Source organism: Pinus tabuliformis, chromosome 8, assembly GCF_031772625.1.
Source record: "Pinus tabuliformis cultivar Carrire ecotype Pingquan chromosome 8, CPIR1, whole genome shotgun sequence".
Taxonomy (NCBI): Eukaryota; Viridiplantae; Streptophyta; class Pinopsida; order Pinales; family Pinaceae; genus Pinus; species Pinus tabuliformis.
Genome location: NC_142294.1, coordinates 1,326,247,218 through 1,326,253,206, shown reverse-complemented (window position 1 = coordinate 1,326,253,206; position 5,989 = coordinate 1,326,247,218). Strand labels below are relative to the sequence as shown.

Below are 5,989 nucleotides of genomic sequence, written 5' to 3'. Positions count from 1 at the left end.
AAATTCTAGGTGGGGAAATGGTAATATCATCTATATTATGTTGGTACATGGTATTCCAATTTGTGTGATTTAGTGTTAAATTTGGTGATAAATGTTCTCATAATCAATCATTAGATGTGAAGTTCAATATTTTTAACTTTCATAGCAATCTAAGGTAACTTCAAGTATTCCTTCTTAATAACACCATCCACTTTTTATTGGTGGGAGATTTCAAGATACATTTAAAGTTGCAATGTGTTTAAAGTTACTTGAATTGTAGTACTGAAGTTAGAAATCCTAAAGCACTTATATTGGGAACATTTATTATGCCATTGCAAGTTCATGAATTTGTGCTTGTCATTAGTTTTCTAGAAGAAAGTATCTAAGCCAATTGAGCAAGAATAAGATCTCGAAGAAAGTAAATATTTTTTTCCAATACATTGAAATTCAAGGTAGACATCTAGGTTGCAAGGGATTGTGTGTGGGCAGGTGAAAATATGGGAAATGAGAATCATTAAATGAGTTTCACACAAGAATTAAATTATTTCTATAGTAAGATCATTTCCCTCTCTACCTTGTTTTTTTTAGATATCAACAAGTGCACCTAGAAAATTTCTCTTCTTACAAGATGGGCGAATAGAGTGAGAGCATTGAAATTGAAGGAAATGCAAAGGAAATTATAGAAACATTAACATTATTGTTATCTTGAGTGAAATAATGGTTGCATTAGACGATAAGCCTTTGATTTTTGTTTCATGGGATGCATGAGTGGGAGGTAATAAGCATGTGTTCCTATGCTTCTCCCTCAATGCCTTTAGCCATTGTTCTAGACTAATGGAAGGTTCCACTCTTTCACTGCGAATTTTTTATTAAAATGGATTTTAAGCTTTGTATAACTTCCATTCCAATGCAAATTGCATAATTTATAATCATGATTTTTTGTTCCCCCTTGAACCCTTGGCACCCCTTATCTCACAATATTTCCTCAAAATAAGTATTAATGTTATTTCTTGGCATGAATATACAATGAAAATATAAAATTAAAATATGAGAGGAGACAAAAACGTCTACTAAGAAAATGCAGCATTAAGGAAGAAAAATAAAACATAAATAATATTGCTAAGATAATTCCTTATTGAGAAGGTTAGGACTAAACATGATATAGTTAATGCTACAGTTGTTGGTTATATTATTGTTGGAATCTTATCTCCCAAAGGTTCAACCTCTTAAAGTTAATGCTACAGTTGTTGGTTATATTATTGTTGGAATCTTATCTCCCAAAGGTTCAACCTCTTACACTTTATCAAAATAAATTATTCAAAGCTATCTTCTTCAATTATTTAAGTGTGGGGACATTACATATCCATTTCAGATCATATCTTCGCATTAGGGAGCCTTTTTCTCTTCAATATATTAGAGGAAAGCTAATATAGCTAAATGTGCCTTTTTTCTATTTCTCTAGAACATGGCTAGGCCTTTGGCTAATGGCTATAGCTATTTGATCGATTTCTAGATGTACCATGGCTCTATTTTTTGTCTTGCTTGTTCCTGCAATGAAATTTTTTTCTCATTGATCCTAAGCTCTGAGCAAACTCTAGATTTGAATTCTACAATAAATGGGATTTTCCATCTATCTCAAACTTTGAGATGGCCCATCTTAGTAGTCAATGAGTCCAATTTAAATGATGATCTTGTTATTTAGTATGACCTTAGCAAGTTATGACATCCAAGAAGGAATAAATCTAAAAATTCAAGCTATATATCGAGATTGAAGAAAATGAATGGTATACCCTTAGTGGGAAAGTCTAGGAACCCTTGTCCAACAAATGTAGTATGAAACATGAGAAAACTCATCCCAAATAGTATTTGGAAATTGTTGTTAATGTTAGTACCTTCAGTAAGAATTATAGGGTTCAACAACAATAAGTTGATATAAGAAGATAGCTTCAATATATCTAAATGAATTGTTACTTCTCAAATTCTCACCTAGGAGAAATAATCATAACCTCAATGGGAGAGTTTAGAGGCACTACAAGAAAGCCACCCACTCTCAAATTGGTGAACTTACCCCATACTTCATGGTAGGGAAACTACCTAGCCTAGGGGGAATCTCTATGGGAAATCATGTCATATGTTGTAGGAGTGTGAGCATAAAATAGACTAATTAATTATGAAAGTTATTAATCAAACAACCCCATACATGGGATGCAGATAAATGAATCATGCAAATCAATTTCTTAATCATTTACCAAATAACACAAGCTTCAATATGAAAATAAGGAGTTAATTATAAACTTGTATTCAAATTTTGGAAGAAAATAAATTAAATTGGAGAATCGATGAAATTGCTTGCATTATAACACATCTTGTATAAACATAATTAATGAGTGTGGAAGATAATATTCATATATCAAGAGCTTATTAGTCCCTGCCATCTGGCAATGGCCAGGGACTATAGTAATCGATTTCTTCGGTTTTAGCATTAGTTTAACCTGCTTAACCTGATGAATAGCCACCTCCTATTGCGAATATCCAAACTAATTTAACTTTTTTAACAGTATTCTTTTTCATGGCCTTATTTGGCCTCTTCCGGAGGCAAGAGGGTGCAAGAGGGTGCAAAGCATATGTTATATCATAATTTCGCTTCAAGTTTGTAAATTTAGCTTCAAACTAATGCTGGACTAATGCCAGCATTAAATCTCAAGCATTTTATGTTAATCAAAATATATTTTGTATAATAGAAAACCATCTTATAATAGAGAAGCACCACCACTGCATGTTGCTTCCTGCCACCATTGTTAGGTGTCGCATACAATCTTTTGTTCTTCTGTTTACATGACACCTCTTCTATTCTTATGTTTAGATGTAAACAGCGGTGTCATACACTTTAGTAAGTTGACAGCATTGCTTCAGACTATCCTATACTTTTAGAGGGATAGACTCTAACCAAGTTGGAGCATGATTTGATCAACCAGTGAGGTATGCTGTTGTAACTAGGTATGCTTCTGTAACTAAGTAAGCTTCTGGATCAGGGGCTGGATCTTGAACTGGACGAAGAGAAGCTGGTTAAGGAGAGAATGAATCAAAGAGCGAAGCCGCTCTTCTCTGCTACTGCTTGCATACATGAAAACTCAAACTTGAAAAGTCAAACTGGAACTCAAATTAGGTAATGAACTGCCTCTTTGAACTTACTCCTTCAGATTACGGCCCTGAGCGCAAGCAAGGATCCAAGCGAACGCCATTGCTGGAAACAGCCTGGGAAAATTTAAGTAAGTCTATTACAGCATATTTTAATTACAGCGAGCCTAGTTTTGGATACCATTCTCAAAATATTACAATGAGTTAAATCAAACCTGTTGTATTTACTTTGTTTTTCAAAAAATTCACTGAAATCTAAATTTCAAGGTTCCTTCACGCAAAAACTTACCCTCCTATGCTGGGCAGTGGGCAGCCTTCGGTATCCTCCACCGACTTACTCCTTCAGATTTACCACCGACTTACTCCTTCAGATTACGGCCCTGAGCGCACGCAAGGATCTGAGCGAACGCCATTGCTGGAAACAGCCTCAGAAAAGTTAACTAAACAGCCTGGGAAAAGTTAAGTAAGTCTATTACAGCAGATTTTAATTACAGCGAGCCTAGTTTTGGATACCATTCTCAAAATATTACAATGAGTTAAATCAAACCTGTTGTATTTACTTTGTTTTTCAAAATTTTCACTGAAATCTAAATTTCAAGCAAGATCTCTGTACATTTACATAGCATACCTTCACGTCCAGTAAGCAGCAGGTTGACCATAAAACATAAAGAGTAGCCACAGAGGCAGCATTACACCCCTATTTTTATACAAAACCCTGCAAGTAGAGATGTATGCTCTGCGTCAATTTTAGACGTTTCATTCCCACTAAACATTCAATAATTAGGTGTGGCAGAGTGAAGGATATCTGGTTACAGCAAATAAGTTTAACAAAATTAGAGTGTGAATTAATACCTCAGGTGTAGCGTGAGGATAATGGATTCCCGCTGATATAAGCATTCTTCTTTGGCCATCTATGATAACAGCCCGGTGATCATAGGACACGTTGAATGGCTTGTTCGAACATTGTACTGCAATGAAATTTCTTCCACTCAACACAAACAATATTATGAAAGCGCAGGCTGATCCTTTGCTATCTCTCATTATTTTACCCCCTGGATTCGTACCAAAAGCGATGCTACCCATTCTTCAAGTCCTCCAGTACAAAGATCCAGTGCTAGAAGCCGATCCGCTAGCAGAGGTCAAGGTGACCCATCACCGTTGTTAAGTAAGCAGCTTCAGTAGTAGAGCCCGTTGTTTAAGATCCCAATCCTGCGCCAATGAAACGAATTAAAGAGGCAGTTTCTCAAGATAGAGACCCTGAAGCACCCGTAGCACAGGAAGCATCTGAGCAAGCAGCTCCAGGTTCTTTCATTGGAGATTTAGGTAAAGCTACAGAGGTGAAGGCAGAGCCGATTGACCACTTTGAAGTAGTAACCTCCTTCCCAGGTCGAATGCTAGTACCAGCAATTCAAGATCGCGATGCAGAGCTTCCAGATGCATATCTCTATGTTACTTCCGCTGATTCTATTTCCGTTTCTGGTTTTTATGGTTATCGATCTCAATCTGTAGGTTCCGCTACTGGATATGCGCCTGGAATTGGATCTGGAACTCTAGCATTTTCAGGACCGGCAACAGGCCTCCCAACCTGGACATTTGGTATGCATGCACCCCAGATCCCGAAGAAGCCATTTGAGATACGTGGTTGTGTTGATGCTTTTTTATAAAACAGGTGTATCAGTTTTACAAAATATTTTATTTAAAAATTAGACGTGCAATTTGCATGCCAGGTCAAGTCAACTGGGTGGTTGCTTCTGCTGATTCTCTTTTCAGGTGTATCGGTTCAATGCTACTTATAAAACAGGTGTATCAGTTTTACAAAATATTTTATTTAAAAATTAGACGTGCAATTTGCATGCCAAGTCAAGTCGACTGGAAATTTGCCAAATGCTGAAATTCTTTATTTTGAGATCGATCCTTGTGTTTCCCTGCTCACACTCTTCTTTTATTTCTTAGAAAGGGAAATAGGACTTTTATTTATGAGCTATGACGGGAATTCAGTAAGAATATGAAAACAATTTTGAGAACATGGGAGATCAATGTTTTTCGAAGGAATAATTTTCTTTTATTAGACTCAGCCGTATCAGTTTTATGATATATACTTGTTTGATGAAAGGGGCATTAGCTGCCACAACATTCGTTATGGGATATACTTGTTTCGTTAAAGGAGCATTATCATATATGCTTGTTTTATTAAAGGAGCGTTACCTGCCATAACATTCTTTGAGGGAAAGACTTTTTTATTTATATCATCTATTTTGTTCTGTCAGAAAGCTGTGGGCTCTTTAATCTTGATCAAGGTTGCTCTTTAGACTTATTTTATTAAAGGAGCATTAGCTGCCATTATGATATATACTTGTTTCATTAAAGGAGCATTGGCTGCCATAATATCCTTTGAGGAAAAAGTTTTTTTATTTATCTCATCTATTTTGTTCTTTAAGAAAGTTGTGGGCTCTTTAATCTTGATCAAGCTTGCTATCAAAATTTAAATTCTTTAAAAAAAATCATTTTTAAAATTTAGATTTTTTTGAAAGCATGTGTATATTTATACCCTTCTCTCAACATGAGGGTTTATTTAATTGCCCAAAACATTCCCATCATCGTAAAAAAAATAGAAGAAATGTGAGACTAAAATTATAACATAGTGAGATTAAATTCATGAAACTCAAAACATTAATAAGTATTATTTAGTAATAAGATTGGACCGGGGCACCAAACCCTCACTTTATGGCAACCGTTCGCGGTTTCAGGTTATCGTGTAATCGTGATGGTAAGGTTCTTCTAGCTTTTCTTGATTTTCTTGAAATTGTGCACACGTCTTTTGTATTTTACGCATATCTAAGGAATAAAAGACTGGCATTTTACGGCTTGCAGC

The 5,989-nt window shown here is 35.5% G+C and overlaps 1 long non-coding RNA gene across 3 annotated transcripts; it reads left to right on the top strand.

Moving 5' to 3' along the window:
• The first annotated feature begins 3,126 nt into the window (after positions 1 to 3,126).
• On the top strand, positions 3,127 to 4,269 carry LOC149240362 (uncharacterized). 3 transcript variants are annotated; one of them, XR_016246523.1, is made up of 3 exons: positions 3,149 to 3,248; positions 3,385 to 3,580; positions 4,041 to 4,269. It is a non-coding gene; the product is annotated as an uncharacterized LOC149240362 (long non-coding RNA). The 3 variants fall into 3 exon arrangements; XR_016246522.1 differs by having other exon boundaries at positions 3,975 to 4,269; XR_016246524.1 differs by having other exon boundaries at positions 3,127 to 3,248; positions 3,424 to 4,269.
• Positions 4,270 to 5,989: the final 1,720 nt, after the last annotated feature.